General features: G+C 37.2%; 1 long non-coding RNA gene across 1 annotated transcript; it reads left to right on the top strand.

Annotated features, from left to right (window-relative positions):
- Positions 1 to 9,619: 9,619 nt before the first annotated feature.
- LOC131311512 (uncharacterized) lies at positions 9,620 to 23,506 on the top strand. The gene is made up of 3 exons (XR_009195498.1): positions 9,620 to 9,814; positions 13,689 to 13,880; positions 22,635 to 23,506. It is a non-coding gene; the product is annotated as an uncharacterized LOC131311512 (long non-coding RNA).
- The last annotated feature ends 131 nt before the right edge of the window (positions 23,507 to 23,637 follow it).

The raw sequence follows: 23,637 nt of genomic DNA, 5'->3' as shown, positions 1-23,637 counted from the left end.
CATGATCTTAAAATTTTCTATTTTCCATAGTAAACAAACCGTAACATAAAATGAATGAACTTCAAACGTAAAATTTGCTAAAACATGCACATAGATAATAATTGGTGTTCATGAATTACAAGTGCATGAGAGAAAACTTTTTTTGGAACTGACAAAGATAATAAGGGATGTTAACTAGTGTTATAAGAGAGAACATATATAATACTTTTTGGATACAAATTGTCATGACCTTTATAATTTGAGAGTAAAACTGATATTATTGGAAATTGCAGTGGGAACCCGTGCCCCCACTAGTCCCACGTAGTCTCCGCCAGCCGCTGTATGCACATGGTGTTCCAAAAGTCTTCTTCACCATGCGGTGGAGCACGTATGATTTTAAAGTTTTTCTTGAGAGATAAAAGCTACTATAATATTTGTACAAAATTTGAAACATGGGTTGCGGGCGATTGTCCGGGCTCATCAGTGCTTTGGTATGTCCTTGATTTCACATCTCTACTTGGAGTTGATGATTTTGACTAGGAATCCTTGAGCATACTTTTGTGCAGTAAAGTGAGAAGATATATCAAACCATAGATTACCAACAAGAATCGAAAATACTAGTAATACATAAGATCAGTTGCCAGATCGATCACAGTAGTGTAAAAGCAGTTATAGGTAGTTTGGTACAAATGCACTAAACCTGTATATATTCTGCTTCTGATAAGACATTGAGGTCTTGATATATAGTACCTTGGTTGGCAACAAGCTTTCTGGTGGGATATTATTTTAATTCAATCTTTGAAATTACTATTTATTATTTGCCTCTAATGTAATTGCGGATTGTACCATGCATATATGCATGTAAGCACTTTCTGTAAGGGAAATATATATTTTGTCTAAAGTTAGCTAGGGTAGTGCGTCATCATTGCCTGGGGTGACTACCAAACGCATTGGTCTGTGTAGTAAGTCGATTCGATGTGCGGATGCATTGGCAAATAGTGTCCCGATTTCAGTGGGAGAATTTATATTGACCCAATTGTTCCGTTACGTATTGGTATACTTTTAGTTATATATGCAGGATATATATATTTGATAGAGGCTACGTACCTCAGGACTGTAAACTCTTAATTTCTTAAATTAGTGTTTGTTTAAAAAAAAGAAGAAGATAGCGCTAATTAATTGGGTGTTAGATAAATATAGATTGCGCTAATTAATTTCCGATTGGTGGAGAAATCTACTCGATCAGATGATATATGCTTTTCTTTTCTTTTTTTCAATAGGTAGAAAAAATTTATACCCTTAATTTGTAGAAAATGCTCACGAGGTATTATGAACACGTGCAGTTTCATACACAGTATTTCATATTCTTCCTTAGTACTGCACTTCACTGATTTTTTTTTTGGCCGCATTCTTGAAAAATGAATGAAGCCTAAGGGGAAAATGTAAAAATATCTATTGAGTCCGAGAGCACTGTCACGTGGTGCTCCGAACTATTTCAGAATCAGATATTTATGTGGGATCCGTACACTTAGTTGTAGACCTCACAAGAATGTGTGTTTATAAAATAGCCCGGAGCACCACGTGACAGTTCTCCCGCGCAGACTATACTGATTATTCAGGCAATACCATGCTGAACTAATTGCATGTATTGTTTAATTCTTCATCGATCTATGATTTCTTTTTCCCCCTCACCGTTTGGTTTTGCTTGACAGAAGTGCAATTTATATATATAAATTTAAAACAATCAACACAAAGCTAAAGAATAATCACACGTCAGCCTCGGACATAGCAACTACATTTGCCTAACTCAACAACTATAGTAAATGCTTCAGAAAAGTAAAAGGTACATGCGGTCGCAAACCACAATTCACACTCGTAGCTCCCGGAGTACTACGGACTCAATCATTTACGTACCGAAAAATTATCCAGTAGGAATATTATTATTATTCACTTTTGTTAGGGATTGAGAGACAATGAATGATCCACGTTAGGTTGTGACGATCTTTTATCTGCAGGGACGTCGTAATGCCACATAGTACTCCAGGTATATCCTGCCTTAGTAAATGCTTCAAAAGAAGAAGATGGTACGTATGGTCGCTAACCACAATTCACACTCATAACTCCCGAAACATCGTAATGTTACATAGTATTCCGGGGTCCGGGCAGATGCAAAACCGATCGAAACGTGCTATAACAGAAGGAAATTAAATTAATAGGTATTCCCTTGATACCATGCAGAATCGCTGCCTGCTATTCCCGGAAGATGAAAAACAGATCGAAACGGGCGCAGTTGATCAGGTCAATATTCATGATCTTCACTGAATCACTCACCTAAGAATATGTCATGTCTTTCCTTCAAATATATCGCTATGTAATTTGTTGGGAGCACCACGTCCACGTGAACTACGTACTCCGGGAACAAAAAACAAAAGGGGCAAACTTAGTGCACGAGGCTTCCATCACTGCAGAATTTTTAGGAAGCGTTGATGTATGCAATCTTACCCTTGCAAGCAAAGAAGTTGTTTCTCTCTACTGTTTCCGCGACTCTGCTGCAGGTAGGGCTGTAAACGAACCGAATCGAGACGAACTCTGTTAAGTTCGGCTCGGGTTCGTTAAGGTATGAGTTCGGCTTGGGTTCGGCTCGAGTTCGATTCGAGCCTAAACAACTTGGCTCGAGTTCGGCTTGTTAAATTTTTTCAAGGCTCGGGTTCGGCTCTGTTGGGTTCGTTAAGATACTAGTCTGGCTCGAGTTCGGCTCGGGTTCGATTCGAACTTGAACATCTTGGCTCGAGTTTGGCTCGTTAAACTCAAATGAATCGAGCCGAGCTGAATCTAAGCTCGAATTGAGCTCGTCAAGACTCAGGTTTGATTCGGCTCAGCTCATTAAACTCAAGCGAACCCAAACTCTCTCATTGATCGTATAGAATTTGGGAGAAAATAAGTATTGAATTATATATACAACCTTAAAATTTTTTACATTTACAAATAGACCCCTATTGAATTATTAATTAAATTTAAGTATAGGTTCGCGAACCTAACCGAGCCGAATATCGTTAGGCTTAGGTTCGGCTCATTTACGGAACGAGCCTAGAATTGAGGTTCAGGTTCAGTTCGTTTAGCAGACGAATCGAACTCGAACGAGCTCTTACCGAACCGAGCCTCGAACAGTTCGCGAATGGCTCAGTTCATTTACAGCCCTAGCTGCAGGGGCAAGATTGCGTATATCAACTCTTCCCCTAATCCTACAATGACGGGAGTTTCGTGCACTGAATTTGCCTACGCGCGTACTCTCCGGGAACATAGTTGAAAAATCATCCATGACAAAATACGACAAATTAAAGTCATACACATAACTGACATAAGTAGTAATTAAAAAAAAAACAGAATTGCTCATAACAAATCACTAATCCTCGTAATTATCAAGTCGGGGCCCATGTTGCATAGATATACTACACGTACCCTTTCGTAAGCAACACGACAACGGTTCGTAACAACCCTATAATAGGATATTGTTTTCATAATTTTTTTTTACTTACCAAAAAAACAATCTCATTCCGTTAGCAAGTTTCCATTTTAGGTACACTATAGCCTGTCATAGGTAGGGTCGATAAGCAAGCCGAACGAACCGAACAATGGATTGTTTTAATAAGTTTGATTTACAAATTTAAGGATCTTTCAAAAGATATTCGAAATCTTGATTTGTTTATCTAATGAGCCAATTAATCCCAAAAGGAGTTTCAATATTTGGACTGGTTCTTGCGTGGTTAGCTTTGATTTTGTACACACCATATGCTGGACAAGCAAGTCGTAACTTGTTTAAGCTTAATTTGAAAGCTTTGCGAGTTGCACAACATTTCCAACTTCGTTTGCTACTTATGTAGCAAACGCGAACTCTTGAAGCAGCAAACAAAAATTATCAACTGGGTTTGTTTATGTATCAACTTGCAGTATATTCTGTTGAAGACTTCAGGAGCCATTTGGAAGGCAGTAGCTAGAAAACATAAAATCTAATCTGTTATTTCTTTTTGTTCTCTTTTCCTTCGACTCTTTTGGTTGGTTTTTTCTTTTCTCTTTTTGGGATTATTGGCATGCATATGATTGGATTGATTTTTTCCTTTAAATGATACTTGCCATTTCCTTCTCGATGTACCAATTATCGAGTTTTTAATAATATTTCTTTGCCTATAAAAAAAAAATTATGTATGTTCTTTTGATGAAAAAATACGTTTTTTTTTTTAACATTTGCTACTAACTACACCAAGATCCGTACCAACGGCCGCTCCGCCCAGATTCACGCTCAAGGTTTTGCAGCGACTGTTGCGCCCTCCTGCATATCAAGGTTTGACACTTGCTCGGCGGCTAGGACCGCTAGGTAGAGGTCGCACGCTTAAGCGCCATCAATTTTCGGACTAGTTAATTCGGCAAGTGAGTTGAATTCGATCGTGCAGCTCGATTCGTTTACCGGTCATCTATCATATGTTTCAATTAGAGCATAGTTTCACAATTGTTGATTGATTGCATGTACTGTACAAGCTAACTCTCTCAATCCTCAGCAGCTTTTTGACTGACCCTAACCACTAAAGTAAGTAGACTAGGAATCTAACCAAACTTACAAGCATTCCACGAGAAGCTTTTTCTCTAAGCGTAATCCGTTTTCTAAAGTCATGATTTTATTTTATTTCATCTACTCCAACTCCGTCAATATCGTGGCTAGAATGCGTTCAAGAGAACATGAGAGAGAAAGTATATGAACATGTTTAATAACCATTTTTGTCAACCTCAATTATTTATCAAACACATTTATTAATCCATCAACATCAAATTTTTTGGACGATCTAGTTGACCAGTTCCTGGTTTTCTGCTCAAATATTTCAAGCTTATTACTAAGTCAAAATGCACTTAAGAACATCACTTTATGTAGGCTCATTTCAAAGGGCATAGCTTTTAGATTCTCTACCCCAATCATGAATTGACAAGTGGGTGATGAGATTAAGCCTTCAGAATTAGTTGAGATGTGCGCAAACTGGCTCGAACACTTGAGTTATCATAAAAATAATAATAGAGAGAGAAAGAGAGAGAGAGAGAGAGAGAGAGAGAGAGAGAGAGAGAGAGAGAGAGAGAGAGAGAGAGAGAGAGAGAGAGAGAGAGAGAGAGAGAGAGAGAGAGAGTTGTTGCCATTGTAAAGATTTGTGGTGACAACATTTCGGAAGTGGCGGATTTAGTCAATACTAGAGTAGCCATGTGGATAAATGCTAAGTTTGACATTAAAATTTATACGGTGGAGGATTTCAAAGGTTTTTTGGATGGGATTCGAAAAGTGAACGTGTAGAGCGAGTATGTGAGGTGTTTTATCCAACTTTGGTTGGATAGATCTTTTGTACTTTTGGTTCCCCTATCGATGTACCCCTTCGAGTTTAATAAAAAGTTCTGTTTTGCCGAGAAAAAAAAAAAAAAAACATTCTAGTTTGATTTACATCCTCTATAGAAGCATATGAGAGGTTTGTGCTAGAAAATGCAAGCAACCTTTTTGGGGTAGTTTTAGATGATGAGAATAAACTAATCTTAGCTAAGCTAGGTTTGATAATGGGATCACTTTTTTCTAGAAAAAAATAGACTTGAATTAATATAACCAACCAACCTATCATGTTCATAATTTCGTCCAACACGCAATATGATTTACAAGACTATATAGCTTGTTGATATGATGAGAATGAAAGTTCAATATCATAATCAATTGGATGCCAGAAAGTCTTTGAGGTGGACAAATAAGTCAACATCTATTGCCAACTCCTTTTATTAGGTTAGTTATATTACATGGCCAAAAGAGTGAGAGGGGATCGAGGATCCTCGTGCAACAATCAATCGCGCGCAGAGAGGAACGACTGATCAATCCAAACGGTACTTCAAGACCACATGATTAATTGTAACGCGCAAGATGACCTAGCCTTCCGGTTATAACAAATCGTTATATGGAATGAGAAGAGCGGATCAAATAAGAGTCTTACAAGCACGAGTACGTCTCTTAGTTCAAGTCTCTCGCAAATAGCAACGTTTCTTATATAGGTGACCCTCCTCACAAACGAAATTTTGTTGACGCACGGGGCTCTTATTTACGGTACATCCATGCGACCTAAGTTTAGTTTGTTAGGAAATGAAAATGCCAACAATTGAACCTTTGCTGTAACTTACCAACGATATGACTCAAAATGGGTGAGGTTTGCCTTGGCTAATTAAGGAGAATTAGGATGATGTCAAAATTACCTTTTTTTTCTTGTGCTTTTTTTTTTTTGGATTGTGGGTGGGTGCTGTTGATGGGGGGATTTCATGATTTTATTAGTATTCATTTTGCTTGTGTTTTTTCATTTAATATGTTTGTGTGCATTTGAGGGAGCAAAGAATTAAGGGAAAGTCTATGTTTGCATGCACCATATATATGGATTTTTGCTTTTTCTTTATCATAGTAATTCATTAAAAATAGTCTCACATTAAAAGCGTCACAGATTAAGGTCTATCTCGTAATAAAAAAAATTTTAAAAAATCTTGGAAAATCTCTCAGTAATTAAGACCGGACACACATTACATATCCATTATACGTTTTTCATAATAAGAGAAGAAATATATTACCCAAAATCCCAAAGTCTCTTAACTCTGTTACGGTAGGAGCATGGCAAGCAAGTGATCACAGCCAACTTTTCGAGCTCGTAAGTTTAACTCTTACTAATAGCAAAAACTCCTTGATGTCATCGAAATTTTTTCCGACCATTAACTATGGAATTTTAGAATTAATCGAGCTACGTATAAATTAACTCAAACACAATTACAGAGCCACATATAGATGTGCCCTAGTAGCTTTTTCTCTGAAATGACAATTTGTTTGATTGAGATCACATCATGGGGTGAAGTCTTCTTCGAAGTCCTTTCATGGGGGACCTAACTTATGACATCTCCTACCAAATCCAAGAGAAGAAAAATGGTGAAGGAAAGTATGTAGTGGGGGATTCAACCTGAATTTGGTATTAGTCCCATTGCTTTTCACTACAACGGCTGCAAAATACAACTTTTTGAGTGGGGTTGGGAGTTGGAGGGAACCGGGACTTTGAAGTACACGTTTCAAGATGTGCTACAGGATGGGTGTTTTGTACGATATGAGCCGTTTAAAAATATTTTTAATGGCTCAGATTTGTTGAAAGTATCCTACAAGTATGATAGATATGACATATCTTACATATAGAATACTTTTTGATATTTCAACCATTGATTATAGAGTTAAACAGCTCGAATTGTGCACTACGGGTCCTCCCGGGTCTGAGTTGAAGGCTTTTTAACTGATTTTATACATGTTATGGAATATCAGTAAACAGAAGAGACCTATATTTTATTGCACTTTTTAGACTTTATTTCTCATGAGCATTTCCCTTTATGATACTGAGAAATGAGAATTGCATTTAAAACTCGTGCATGCTATTTTGATCTTGAGTTTCCAGCGGAAAGAAAAAAGAATTCGAGAGAAAGGAGAGGAGAAAAGTCGTGAGTTACAGATAGCATATGACAATAACTATAAATAAATAAAGTAGCATTTTTTTTGAACGGCGAATTTTTTTATTAATCTTCGAAGATGTTATGCAAAGATTAACAGGAGCAAGGAGAGAGGGATTGAGATGCCCAGACCGAGACCCAATTTCTAGTTAGATTGGCAAGATGCCAACCTAGGAGACACCCTAAGCACAAGCCTAACACCTAAAAAGCCTACAAACCGAAAGAAATTAATTAACCCAAATAGGACATAGCCCAAAGCCCTCTGAGGTGTAGAAGGCCCATGGGCAAATTTAGCTGGTCCAGCCCATGTAAATGTCAATCTCGACTATTTGGCCCAGATGGAGCCCAATAAGTCTGTTAACATGTTTGGGACTAATACAAAACCAAACACAAATGTGAATCTCGTCTAGTCCAGCCCATGTAAATGTCAATCTCGACTATGTAAACAAGTTCAGGACAATAATTTTTGACATGATTTATATTCTCGGTGAGTTTTGAAAACTCGAATAATTTCGATCGTCTAAACGAGCTCAACAAAGGCCCACAAAAATGTTCCAACCGATCGGTCCAGTCATTCTCGATGACCAGATAGGTTCATCTTCGTTTTACAAATTCAAACCATTTATCTTGTAAAGCCCTACAAAAAACTATGTACACGAAAATTCATTTTTATGAAACGACGGCATCCAGGGTCTTATTACCACATTTGTCAAGTACAAATAGAGCTTTGGAAATTTTAACCGTCTGTTTTTCCTTGAAGAAAATAATATGTATTTCAAATGTTGGTATCAAATGGTTCTCATCATCGAATTGTAACTCATGATGGCTCTACAAGCAGCTTAAGTCCCCTCCACAAGAATATTATGTTATCCTTAACCTTGAGATTGGCCTTGTTGTCTAAGGTACTACAATTGTGAGTTTGCTATCTCTTAAGTTTGGGAAAACGATGGTCAATGATGTATTTTGATAATTAATATCCGTCAATAACATGCTAAAAATATTTGTTAATGCTGCAAATGTAATTGGCGGGTATTAATTATTAAAACACCTTTTGGGCCATCATTTTCCCCTTAAGTTTCAAGTTATAACCTCTAAGATGTTTTCAAATCTCGTAGGACAGTTTCAAATCCCTTGGGACAGTTGTTATTGGGATTTATCTTACTCCCTCCGTCCCACTTTGTTTTGTCCTGTTTCCTTTTTTGGACGTCCCAAAAAATTGTTTATATTTCACAATCTATAATATTTTATATATTCAATATGGATCTTATTTGATAGATCTCAATTTATTTTATTAAACAAAGTTTTCGAAATCATAAAAAATATTATAGATTGTGAGATATAGACAATTTTTTGAGATGTTCCAAAAAAAAAACAGGCGGAACAAAGTGGGACGGAGGGAGTATGTTTTTAGGTTTGCACCTCTAATATGCTACTGCGCCATTTAGCGGCTGTAAAAGGGGAATGCTAGGTACAAAGAAAACTTACCCCGAAAGTACCTCGAAATCAGCAATCAATGGTTGAGAATCACTTTGATGATTGTGTCACACACATCAAAATGAATCTCAACCACTAGTTGATCTTTTCAGGATAATTTCGGAATAAATTTTTTTTATCCCCAACATTTTTATTTTTTAAAAAATTTTGAGATTTCAAGTTGTACGAAGCCATGAACCCCAACCTAGACCAAAGCTGACATATAATTTAGACCGAAATTCAACTTTCTAGTCTAGAGATAAACAAGGCGAATTACACACTACACCATGTAATGGAAAATCTGCCGGGTGGATACTACATGTTTTTTGCTCAGCGCATTTGAATCGTCTAATACGTTTTTGGATGGCTCGAATTTGAAGAGAGAAAGTATTGGAGTGGGAGGCGTTTTTGGACAGCTCGAATTTGAAGAGAGAAAGTACTGGGGTGAGAGGCGTTTTTGGACGGGTCAAATTTGAAGAGAGAAAAAGAAAAGAGAAAGTGTTGGGATGAAAAGAGAGAGATGATTTTAATCCGAATCATCCAAAAGTATATCAGATGGTCGGATATGCCGAGTGGCTACCAGTCGGATATATACACCCGGCACCGAAAAATTCCTCCCATGTGAATGCATCCCTGAATATAGGTCCCGAGTTCCACAGAAACAAGAAGTAATCGAACTCACTCCCCAATGCCAACAAAAAAAAACAGGAGTGATAGCCGCTTTCAACCTGATTACACTTTTGAATTCTTTCGTAAACTGTCAAAATCCGGAGAAAACAACAAAAAAAGCTTTCCGTCCATTTTCATCATTTCCTTCTTCTATCTGGTACGGGTATTGTGTGATTCGGTATGTTCTGTTGTTTTTTCATGCTTCAATTCATAAAAGTAATCTGTAAGAAGTGTAAGTAATCTTAGTAATGTGATCATTTCTTATTTATTGAAGCAAGTAGTTACATGAATAATGAGAAACATAGTTGGGTTGATTCCAATCATAAAGGTGATGGTTTTGAACCCCCTCACGTGTTATCAACTTTTGTGGGTTCAATCCATACGAGACTATGTCCACTTTAATCGGGCTCCCCCCAATCGACGGTGGAATTCGGTTCCTAGGGATCAGTCGAGAAGCTAACCCGGACTATGACATTGTTTTAGACTGCAATTCTTCCTATGTTGCTCACTAACTGTTCGACAATATGTCTCGACTATGAAAACACTGTGTATTACCTCTCGACTGAGTTCTTGGATTTTGTTTTCCGCCATTGTCTATATTCAGTAGGGATGTTGTTATCGATGTTTTGAACCACAACTCCGCAGTTTTGACACCTATGATGGCTTTTGCTAACCCTTTCCTTAGATCAGTAGTTGAAGCCTTGAAGGTTTGTTACTGGGTGAATCTGAACTGGAGATTGTGTTTTTCTCCGGAGGGCAACACCTTGACTTATCTAGTTACATGTGACTTAACCTAGTTCAATTCTGAATGTTTCTCTAGCGTGCTAAGGCTGCCAAGCATTATCTAATTATGATATTTGTGGTCTTTGTACCGATATTTTGTCTCTCATTTTCCCTGGATTTCTTTAGGATTTACTTACGCCTTGTAATTATCGATTGAAACTAGTCAAAATAGAAGATAGGATGTCTTAGGCACAACAACTAGGCAAAAAGCAAGAAAAAATTAAGTAACATAGTTATCTGATATTTGATGTTATTGAGGGCTTAATTATCACCAAATAAACAACCAAATCAAGTTGAAATTTATCCTGCGAAATCTCCTTACGCATTCAAAGAAACTCGAAGGTAATGTATGGGAAGACATGTTGATCACCTGGAGGAGTTGAAAAATAAACAGATAAGAGCTCAATATAAAGTTATATAGAAGAAGTTGAAAAACATCTTTGACTTGGCCAAGTTTAAATGCAGATGAATAAGTACCCCGTGATGCCTCTGCCTCGTTGTGAGCGCTGGCAACATTATGAACTTGTTCTGGTTGGCGCTCGACATCCGCTTTCAGGGAAACCATTTTAGTTTCGTTGTTGTATGAGCCAACAATCTTTTTGCTTAATAGTGAGGCTCCTGATCTTTTCTCCTTAGACTACAAAAACAAAAATTCAATAACATAAAATAAGTTGCACACCAGTAAAAAGTTAAACTTACCTTGTCAAGGTCAATTATATTACTTAAGCTTACCGGGGAAGCCTTTCCTTCGTTTATATTAAGTTTCTTTCTCAATCTTTTTGGAACTCCAAGCTTGATGAAATCATATACCTCCAAAAGTGATCTACACTCCTCCTCAGATTTTAGATGATAATAATACTGCAATGAATTCAATAAGCTCACTGTCAATGTTTGTGAGAGAACATGATAAGATATATAATAGAATGTGGCAAGTCATTCGAATTCATGAAGGATTTATGGTGTACAAGTACCATTATGTGACATGATTTGAAGATTATAAATGTAGGACGTTTCGTTGTATTAGATTAAATGCTAGAGTTTGTTCCAGCAGAGAATGATATGGCTTGCAATCCTGTCAAATGTGAAACCACCCGTCGTTGTGTCTCAACAAACATGGTTGTTGATTCTGCAGGAGGTTTTTGTATATATATTTTTGAAGTGACATTTTTGTTATTTGGAATGTTATCAAGAAAATAAGCAGGAGGGAGCCAAATTGCTAGCCCGAAAGAAGCTTATTCCGAACTGTACTTACTTTCTCATCATAGATGAAAATTATTACCTCGAAGACCAAAAGGGGGAAGCATAACTAAGGAATTATTTTTTCTTGCATTACCAAGCCAAATAGAGCCTTAGTCCCAATCAATTGGGTTGGCTACATGAATCCGTTTTTTCAAATTGAGCTCTGTCGATGGTATTCTGTTCCACAATATTCAAAAATTCCTACATCCTTTTGAACTACCCCCTGACCGCTTCCAATGTCCAGTTTGGGTTGCCCCTCCCCTTAGTGTTACCCTCAACCATAATCATTTTTTGTTGCATTATGTTTCTAAAATGAGCAGTGCGATTGCATTAGCAAAAAAGTTGGTAGATATTTTGGACTCAATAACTGATTTAATTAGTCATTCACGATGATTATCTTGCATACAATGTCAACCAGTTCCAACAGGGATTAGATTCAAGTACCTTGTCCCTGTGACCATTTTGACGTTGCCTTTCCTCTTGAATCCACCCCGTTTTCCGGTCTTCAATTGTCAACTGCTTTAGCAAAGTATATGAGATCATAATGGTATTGAAGAAAAGCATAAAGATCTTCCTATGCAACATCATTACTATAAACCCAGAGCTATTTTCTAGTATTTCATTTTGTAACCACTGAAGTTAAAAACCAAAGTAAATTGAGATAGCAGAACAATAAAACCCTTTTGTCTCCTAAGAAGCACGGACACTTAAAAGAAGGTGGCGTGTCTGTGTCGGACACCGACACTCCTCGGACACGTGCCCGATAATAATTTTTTCGTGTCCGATATTAGAAACTAAAAATCTTAATGTGTCTGACACACCATCTGCAACATGTCCAAAACTTCTTCGGTGTCTATGACGAAGAAATAAATGTGATTGGCTCTTCTTGGATACTTGCTAACATGAGATTATCAAAGATATCGGAGTTTAACTTATCAATGTTATATGCATTATTCAAAGTTGGAAAAATAGTAAATCTTACGCCTAATCTTAAGCATTATTCAAAGTTGGATTTGTTGTGATTCCTTACCGTGCCCATGTCTTATTTTTTAGCAGTTCTTTAGTCCCATGTCAATTTGCATTCTCAATAACTTACTGTACGATGACGGGTCCACCACTGGAGGAAGAAAGGCAGTAGGTGTTTGGGTGGTAGCAGCACTGTGTGTATTTGTTAGGCGAGGACAACGATTTGGTGTTGTTCAATGGATGTCATCCTGCTATCATAGGCTATTACAAGCATTTTGAAGGGCAGTGATAGCGGGAGGCTTGGTTTTCGAACGGTGGCAGCAGGGTAGGGTGAGGATTTGGTTTTCCGGTGAAGTAGGGCAGCAGTTTGGGCGAGGTGACGAGGTCTCCAGCGACTTTGGCGGCAACAGAGGCGTTGAGTGTTCTTCTGATGGTGTTTTTCAGGATATGGTGGGTGGTTTTCCGGCAGCTTGGAGGTAGGCGTTGATGCGTGGTTTCACGCGTTGGGTGTTCGTGGCTTGATACCTAGTTAGTCCAGGTGTTGGGAAGTGGTGTGGGATGAACATGGGGGAGTGCAATTGGCTTTGGGAACAGCTGCTGTATTTAGGGGTTTAGAGTTGGCATCTTGACAACTTTATTTTTTACTTTTGGGCTTATTTTACTGTGTTATTTTTACTTCTTATTTAAAAAAATGGGGAGGCTGAGGTGTAGGTCTGGATCTTGCGAGTAGAGTTTGGGTCTCTTTGAAGCTCTCTCAATGCATTTCTTTTCCTAATTCCTATTGTAATGATTTTTTTTTATCTCTACGATAATGTAGTTTTCCTTTGGCAATAAAAAAATACTTAAATAAATGTTGAAGCCATCTTTAGCAACTCATCATGGGCTGCTTATCAAACTACTACTCAAGCTCATCTTCTTTAGAGTCACTATCGTTACATTTTTGTCCATTTGTCTGCATTTAGTAACGTTTGATGTGTATTAAGGTTTTTTTCGAGTCTTTGCTCACCCATGCATGAGCTAATGCTACATGTTTATGGTTTCAGGGGGAAAATTTCTAAAAAGCAGCAGAAAAGGAATAAAAGGAAGAGCATCATAAATCTTGCAAGAGGATGGAAAGCCTCACCTCTGGATTCTCCATTCGGTGTATGGTATCACTGTCTGGAAATTTATACCGCAGCGGAACTGCTGCAATAACATCTTCCCCAGGACCTTTTTGTCTGCGGGATTTCTTGAAGGTAGGCTTTCTTGGGTTCTGGTTAAATGAAATCCATATAATTAGCTTTCATTAGGAGAAATGCAATATGAAGTAAAGTACACATGACATTTGTGTGAGACCCTAACAGCTTTACTGTTGTTTGTTTATTCCTGGATTTCTGATTCATCATATTGACTTCCTTGATGCATGCTTAATTTAGTTCAAGATTCCTTAATTAGTATATTTACACGCTTTCTCGCAAGTGACCAATGGAAAATTTTCTCTTAACATAGTTTGTAATGAAGCCTAAAAATGTTATGTTCTTTTTCCTTGGAATTGCTAAGAGCATCTCCAAGGGAGATAGCAAAACCAAAATTAATCTATATTTGAAGAGCCATGTCCGCAAAATCTACTCCAAGGGAAGTAGCATACTTGCTGCACCATTTTGGTGTAGCGCGACTCTCTCTCTCTCTCTCTTTAAATTTGAAGAATGAGAAATGACTCTTCAAACTTCCACGTCATCAATTTTTTTCTTTTTGATTTGTCAACTAATCAACTTTTTTGAGAAAGTGGTCCCTTAGATTATAAAAGGTAATAAAAAAAATTGAAGTTTGAAGACTTAGTTGGAGTGCACTTGATTCAATTGCTTCTTCAACTTGCCACATGTGTCCCCAAAATTATATTTGGTATAAAATTATACTACCTCCCTTGGAGATGCTCTAAGGCATTGTTGTCTCTTTCAATCATTCTTTTCAAGTCTAGGTGCATTGTAATTGATTCCTTGCCAACTATTGCTTAGTTTTTTTGATTAGGTTCAAATGTGTTTTTGATGTGGAACTTTTTTGATTTCACAATGATTCAAGTCACGCACATTCCACCCTCTATTGTTTTTTGTACTTTGTATTTCATCAATAAAATATTTCTTTGTGGGTATTCATAAAAGTTTCCTTGTATGTTTCTGACTTTCGCCATATATTATGAAAAAGGGATTTAGGGATTCATGTGTCAAAAGATTGATTGCTCTACATAACCTTTGGAGATGATTTGTCGGATGTGATTTGGGGCTTCCTCGGTTTCAATAAATCTCCTGGTAGTATTTTAGGCTTAAAAGACAATAGATCTATTAAAACATCCAACTCAAAACCAATTTGCAATGAGTGGAGAGGCTGTCCATACTCATATACTAGATTTGGAGGTTATATTTAACCAATGTGGGACAAGCTCTAACACTCCCTCGCACATGCGACCCCTGACTCGCGCGCGGTGAGGTAAACAAATGATTCAACACCTACAACAACAATCAACTATCAACGACAAACAAATGGGGGACCAGTTTATCAACGACAAAAAGTCTTGTCCAAAAGCCTGATACCATGTTAAAGCATCCAACTCAAAACCAATTGGCATTGAGTGGAGAGGCCACCCAGGCTCATAGACTAGGTTTGGAGGTTATATTTAACCAATGTGGGACAAGCTCTAACAAGATCCAACTCACATGAGTTACGATTAATGGCATTTTAAACTTCTCACAAGTAGAATGTCCAGGGCAACAAATGGCTATGGATCGAGTGGCAATTGATTACACTAAACTTGAACTAATGCGTAATATACATTAGTCTCAAAGTTATTTTTGTAAATGTTATTGGAGTTACATGTGCAATAAATCATTTGTTTCCTTGTCCAGCAAAATACTTGGGTTTACGCTGCAATAAAAGTTGACAATTACATTTCATCGAGGGTTATGGGATGGACAATTACATTCCATTGCGGGTTGTGAGTGAGACATCTCATCTGAGATGAATCATAAAGGGATTGCAAAAATATTATTGTCCATGTAGGGCATGAAGTAGCCTAAAACGGTGCTAAAAATCTATAATATTTCAATTATTGAATGTTAAGTTTGAGAAAGGAGGATTAATGGGATAAATAGAAGGCAATATATTCACTACAAAATGCTTACTTAGCAAAAAGCAAAGTTTTGAAATCAGACCAGACCAACTGGTCGGACTGGTATAACTGTCAACTGGCTGTCATTCCGGTCTAGGCTATACCTGAAAACCACTTAGGTCAAAGAACTGGCTTAAGGTGTTAAAACCATCCAAAACCGCAAGAACCGCCAAAACCAGTCATGGCTTACTCCAATGGGCTGGTACTTTTAACTCTCAGCACCCTTGTTTTGTAGGAGATTGGGCGATCCTTTGTAAAAGTTTGCGCACTCCCTGACTTTTGCTTTGGACAAAGTCACTAGCCTTCATATCCAAGGCCTTCACTGCACTTCTATTGGCTAATAGAGACAGCATGGCTTATTATGCTCAGCTATGCATAGCTTTAACTACTAAGATAAAACCAGATTAGTATAATCAATATGACCATTCCACTCATCAGCTTCCTTATTACTCATCTTGCCATTCATCAAGCAAAAAAAAAAAAAATGCACATGTCAATCTATTAATCTATTGAGTACCTATATAGAAAAAGACCATTTAAGTTAGAAATTTAGGTACATAAAAGTGAATTTTTTTCCATCTCTTTAATTCCTGTAGCTTTTAGCTTAATTTAGATTAATAAACTTCTATGATGGTTATGACATCTTGGTACATTTCCAGTTGAACCACGGTTGAATTGGTGACCCATATGCGTGGTCCCTTTTGTGGTTCACTCCTGTTTTCGGTTTTCAAAACATTGATGTAAACAGAGTTGAGGTTTAGTGGTGCTAGTAGTTCTATCCTGTCACGTGTAGACCCTTTCTTTTGTCAAATGAAAACTTAGTTGAAATTATGCTTCTTTGTCAGAATAGGTCTTGCGATACAACCACGAAAAATACTGTTGGTTTGACTAAAGTTTTGACTTTACCTTTGCATAGATAACTTGACTCATACTGGATTCGTTAGGCTTTTAACTTGGTTCCTACTTATCTCATGCCATCCTTCATGTCCTTTGTTTTTGTATTGGTTTAATTGTTTCTAAAAAAAAAATCATGAGAATTGTATAGTAGCCTTTGAGAACAAATATCATGATATGTAGATCAAAGATAAATAAGGTGATTGTGTAGTTGTCATCATTTCCTTTGTTGTGTTATGATTGGCTTATCCTTTGTACAAACTATTTAAGCATCACAAAGTGATTTTATCTACAACATAGGACCTAAATAAAATTTGCAACACCATATGAACACATTATAAGCTTTTTGATATACTAGATTGGTCATTGGTTTCGTATTTTTTCTCAACACTAAGAATAGTCAATATGCTAGATAACATATAATTGTATGCAGTTCATATTCCATGGAGGGGTTTTTTCCCCCCACAAAAGTTGGCCTTTCCCTTTCCTAAAGTGTCAAACTACTGCCCCAAGCTTCTACGTAATGGTTGCCATAATTGATTTACTGTTTTCTGGAGGTATATTTTCCCTCTAAAAGTTAATGCATAAGGTAACCATTGGCAACAATGTGTTAAAATTTGTTGCAAAAGTAAGTTTAATGATGATATACTTTGGTAGTTGTCACACATGTAATCTCTTTTTGTTTTGCAATTCTATCACACTGGTGGTACGGATGATGGTCCCAAATGGTAGACCCTATGAGAAAATGGAGCCACTTTGAGTAGAATATGTTGTGATGAAACATTAGTGTTTGGTGAACAAGTTATTGTAGGGGAATAACTTCAGTTTTGGCACCATTAGGGTTTCCTTCACGTGTTCCTTGATAGTGATCTCAATTGGCAACATACATTCTAGTTGGAAAAAGGTGTAAGTAGGTAACTAATGGCTACTAAGAAACAATATGCAAGTTATTGGGGCACAAGGCTCGATTGGGTTTGGACATATCTATTGCATATCGGTTGATGTGGTAGTTAAGAGGAGCGATATGGTTATAGTAGATGGTAGCACTATGCTAAGAGGAGCGGTAGTTTGAAAAGACCTAGGTTTCTTGGAGATCATGGAACATGATGCTCTTAACAAAACTCAATGGAGACAATAGATTCATATAGCCGACTCCAATTGAATAGAATCAAATGGCTTGGTTTGGTTTGTAGGTAATTAATATAGATTTCATCGATCATAACAATGAGTGACACAAAATTTACCATTACCAAATCCGGTTGTATATGATATTAAACTAAGTAGAATCTAACATTTATTAAAGGTGGTGACTAGTTGAACTTCATAACCTCATCAAATAATTGATTCGACTATTCATCCACAGTACTTCTGCAGTTATGGTAAGCAACTTGGAAATTCTCAACTATCATTTTCTGTCTAGTTTAAGTGCATACTTTCTATAAACTTGTCAACAACAAACAATTTTCGTCTATGATTACTGCTACTATCCTCATCCTCGTCATGAAAATAATTTGGTGGGTTATTTGTGAGATTGACTAACTTAAAGGCTAATTCTTTTGTAAATAGTTCAAGGATACAGATAGTGCTTAGATAAAAGTCTATTAGATCATTCACTCTACCGAAAAGTAAAGTGTTGGGACATAAATTCTGATTTCTGTCTTTTAGCTCGTTGCTTTTTTCTCCTTTTGCTTCTCTAGTTCATTTTTGGGGAAACATTGATGTGATTACGTGGCCTAAGAATAGTAATTGTTAGAGCTTGTTCCGTTTTAGTTAATTATCACCTCCAAAACTAGTATATGAGTTTGGGCAGCCTTTCCACTCATTACCTATTGGTTTTGAGGTCGATACTTGGATGCTTTAGCATGATATAGAGCTAGGCTTTCAGAGACTTTTGGGCAATACTCTTTTGATTGATTTTCCCATTGTTTGTGCCTTAAGTGCACCTTGTTTCGTTATGATCCCTATATCATGGATACTTTATTTACCTCTCCACGTGTGGGGTCAGGGTCCCAGGTGCGAGTCATGATCCCTATTGTCCAAATTGATTCGTTATCACCTCCAAAACTAGTATATGAGCCTGAACAACCTCTTCTCTCATTGCCATTTGGCTTTGAGTTGGATGTTTTAAGAGGAAACATATCTCTTGGTAGATGCAATATGCGATTCCAAAAATAGTAGTTTGGAGTATCTTGGTTCGTTCTATTGAGGAAAAAAAACATTTAGAATAAAAAAAATAAGTCGCCAAATGCAAAAAAAAATTCCCAGAAGAAAAGAATGTTGGTTGCCATATTGTCATTTATGTCTCGACAAGAAAAGTATTTGGCAATCTGAACCTATTTTAGCAATTTAATTGTCTCATTTGCATTTCGATTGCCTGAGGTTAGTAAACATACTTAACTCATTGTTTCATCTTTGGTAACAGATAAGCTTACATTGGTAGGAAAGAAAAATCTTAATACTAACATAGGCAAGGCTGTGAGCTTATATGGTAAAGAAATATTGATGGTATTAGAAAACAACTTGTTACTTACCTTTTCAACGTTGGTTGTGTGAATTTAACAAAAGTCATATCAACTAATTTCGTAAGCTTACCGTTTTATTTGTCTTATTTTTTCAATGCCATCTCAATGGAGGAGAGTCAACTCAAGAAACATAAGTCATGAAAACTAATTTCATGTCCCTTCATAGACTCGTACACAAGTTTTTTTGTTTGGAACAGGATCATGGGGACTGCACAGTCTTGTTCTGCTCATTCTGGGCTCTTTTTCCAGCCCACCTAAAGGATCTGACGTTCACTTTTTAGAGCTCGTCAAAAACACCAGCCACTCCAAAAATCATGTTGATCTGATATTTGTTTGATATGTTTTGGAGTGCACATCTATGCTGAGGAAAAAAGATCCATTTTTATTGACATGGGTGTGTTTGAAAACATATCAAATGATATTCAATCAATATGGTTTTTGGCATAGCTAATGTCCTCCACGAGCACGAAAAAGTTAATGGTTTGATCATCAAAGTGAACCCAGAAAGGGCCTACAATGGGCCCACCAGGGCGGTCTAGTCCCTTTTAGGTACTAGAGAGGAACTTGGTTGCTCACAAATTAAGCACGGCAATCTATTATCCATCACGGTATTTACTAGATTATATGGCAAATTTTTACCTTCACCTATGAATGACCAAATCTACCTAGTTTCCTTATAGATGTCAGCAAGTAGTACATGCAACACACAAAAGATGTTCCGTATGGGATGCAAAACTCATCCAGCAATTTAGTTTATTGAAACACAATCAAAAGAAGTATTGTCTAAGGGCATATGTCCTTTTATAAGAAATAGGGGGAAATGCAGACAAATAGATACAACAACTAGGGAGCTTATGAAGTAAAAAAAAAGAAAAGAAAACCTTAATAAGAAAAAGGAGACTGAGATATGCAGAACCTAAATTATGTGAATGCATTCTATTGTAAGACCTATAAAACCACAGGTAAATCAGACTTGTATTTGGGAATGATTATTCAAGAATTTACCTTGTCGCTTGGAGAACTCATCTGTTCTTTGCTGGAGAGGCAGGGGAGAGAAAAGAAGAAATTATTTTAGGGTTGGTATATGAAAGAGAGGGTGAGAGCGAATGGGAAGAGTAAGAGAGTAAAGGGTGGTTGCAACGTGTCTCATCCGCCTCAGGCAGTTACAATGGTAAGAAATATTAAATGTTTTGATTTGTCCAATCTGTATAGCCTTATTATTACCGTCTGACAACTAAGATACAATTTTGTCTTCAAACAGCAACTAAGATACAATTAACCTACATAAATTTTGTCCATTTTTGACATGATAGTTTTTGGGCAACTGGTTACCACATTAAAGCCAATTAATTAGCAGCAACTATTTTCAAATCCAAATCTTAGCCTAAAGTCACAAAGTTAAATTGAACAGGAGGGCAGTGTTGGGATTACTGTAATTGCTGTAGCTTAAAAATCTGGGTTAGTATTACTCTCATTTATGATGTCATGTTGGAATAGAGAGTTGTCCAACTGTACTGTCATGATAAACACTAAATTAATTATGGTTACCAGTATTGGGCATGTAGTCCTTTACTTTGAAGGTCCTTTTCAATTCAATCTTGCTTTTTAATGCACCATGTTGAAGAGATAACATCTACGTAATTGTATTTTTATTCAAAGGAATGCCGACAACTTTTAATGCACCCATTTTGAAGAGATTACAGCTTAGTAATGGCATTTTTAGTCAACGGTATGCTGACAAAAAAAGCCCCCATACCAAGTTAAAGTGTCATACAATCTGAACATGAAGTCGTATAAGTAATGTTGAATATCGTTCTTGGATAGTTTGCATGCATCTTTACTAGACAGATTACGAGTTTAGAAACTGGTTTTCCATTGGTGTGAGAATGTTTTCATCCACATTACTCAGTACATTTTGGTTTAAACCCCCTTGGTTTAAGCACACAATTTAGCACCATCATCTCCAGTTGTCTGACTAGCACATACAATATCAAATAATCTCATTTCTTTTCTCCTCCTTTTTTTGATTGAGTGAGAAAGTTTGTAGAAACTCTCATAACAACTTCAAAGGAAATATTATCAACACCTTACCATCTTAAAAGGAAACGCTATTAAAATTGGTCAAATTAGGAAAAATTATAGTAAGTGCTGTTTAATTTGTGATATATGGGTGATTCTTTTGTATAATTTAAAGTATTTTCCTTTTCCTGAACTTTGAAGTCAGCCTTTGTTGAGTAACTCAACTATTTCATGTGGTCCTGTGGAGTAGGTATATTAATTTTATTTCAACCATTTATATTGCACTGCACAAAAAAAAATAATAATAATTCCTCTGGGATTATGCTATTAGGATAAAAATTCGCTGTGAGGAGTTGCATAAAAGTTTTGATTAAAAGAAAGAAAGAGAGTTGCATAACAGTTTGGTAAGTTCCAAAAAGATATATATGTACACAGAGCTGTGTACTTTCATCTGAAGTGTGAATCCAAAACATAAATTAATGCCATTGGAAGGGGAACGTCTCCTATACTAAATGCTATGAGGATTTGTCTTATCTGTATTCAAGGTGTATCGGACACAGACACCTTGGACAGCCCCAACCTGGACTGCAAACAAAGCGAGCAGCTCCAGGATCATCTAATTAAGGGTTAGGCTAGGCTCAACTCGTTTAGTAATCGGGCTCCGGTTTTAGGCTCGTGTAGTAAACGAGCCGAGCTTAGCACCTCTATAGCTTAGCTCGGCTCGTTTGTATAGGTTCAGCTCATTTATAGATGCTCGTTTAGTTAATGAATGGGGCTCCAACTTGAGTTTTATGCTCGTTTAGTGAACAAGCCGAGCTCAAACACAGCAAAGCTTGGCTTGGCTCAGCTCTTTTGCATCCGTAGCCCCAACATGTGTTAGACATGCCACTTGGCGATTCTTATCTTTTTATTTATATTTCCAAAACAGACACGTCGGGGAGAATTGTGACAGAACTGGAATTTGCAAAAAGAAAGTCTCATTCCAAGAATTAACTTTGAACCTTGATCGTAAATCCATCCATGTTTGTTGGAGCAGCAATCCTAGCTGCAAATAGAGAAAGTGAGAAAGAAACCTTTATTGCGAAGACGGTTTTACTGACCCCACTGCCAAATAGGCCCGTGGATGATACACATAAGACCAAAGGAGAATTTTAAGTTGTGTTGATTGTAAGTTAATTGTATAGTTGTATTACAAGAAACATCAACTATACGTTGCATTCTAATTTTATGAATGTGATATAAACGCATATATGGCACGTGTAAAGATAAATCTAGATACCTTTTATGAATCCCTGACCTGTTTGTGTCCTAATTTGTCAAAAATAACTGCGACTCGTCTCGGTGTCCTAGGTCGGTACCCGTGCCAAAAGCTTACCTGACTTCACTACATACCTCTTTAATTTTTTTTGTAGACATTCAGCTGATGGAGCTTGGAAGCAGGACCATGTCTGGAGTTGAAATGGTCTTATTGCTACAGATTTAAAGCTGTGTCATCCAGAGGCTTTGATGTCTTGCCGTAGTCTGCAATCTGCGCTTACGGGGATTTTACTGGCTATTGCGGTGGGATCTCCCTTCCAGCTTTTATACACTCTACAACTTTAGTGTCTGGTCTTCAAATTGCAGGCATTGAAAAGAGGCTTCCCAGAGTGACTCCCAGTGTCTGTAATATTTCAAGCAGCTTCTCACCAAGCTGGGAAGATGACTCCAAGCGAACGAAGGAAGCAATTTTGAAGTCCTATCTAGGATTCAGAGTTTGCATCGATTCCGCTCCCTTCGACAACATGCGATAGATGTCCAGTCAATTGCTGCATCGGGTCATATCCAAAGATGGCATTCCCATTGCCACATACAATTTGGCAAAGCGAGCTCTTACGATGTATAACCCAGTTCCCAAAGGGCTTCTCCAGTTGTTTGATCTTTGTTTTGCTCACACCTTTCTAGGATTATTCAATTTTTTTTGTATAACTGCGGTGTCTGGAGTTTCAACCGACTAATACTCAGGTACATGTAGTCTCTGGTCTCACGTATACAAGACCCAAGTCCTAGGGGTAGCAAGTTCAAAGGGGATTGAAGGAGGACCAACTATTTGTCTGCTCCCTTTGAGATTTGAACTTTGAGACTTCGTAAAGAATAATCTCAAATTATGTCTCCTGACTAGCTCGAGTGATTTAGCTCCTTTCTAGTTGATTGTGTACTGGTTATTGCCATATTGTTTCTAGTTGATCTTGTTTCAGATGGACTATATATGTTCTTTGCTTCATCGAATGAAAAAAATTTGATTTCTCAATTGGGTTTGAGCTTATTGCTACTACTGTGTTTTACGCTAGAATCAGGGCCTGATACTCAACATTATATGTCAATACTGGGAGATAGTATCCTGAGTCTTGTGCACAGGTTGGCCTGCATTCCTTTGGG

Source organism: Rhododendron vialii, chromosome 12a (assembly GCF_030253575.1).
Source record: "Rhododendron vialii isolate Sample 1 chromosome 12a, ASM3025357v1".
Classification (NCBI taxonomy): domain Eukaryota; kingdom Viridiplantae; phylum Streptophyta; class Magnoliopsida; order Ericales; family Ericaceae; genus Rhododendron; species Rhododendron vialii.
Note: the sequence above shows the minus strand (reverse complement) of the source record. Positions and strands in the feature narration are given on the sequence as shown.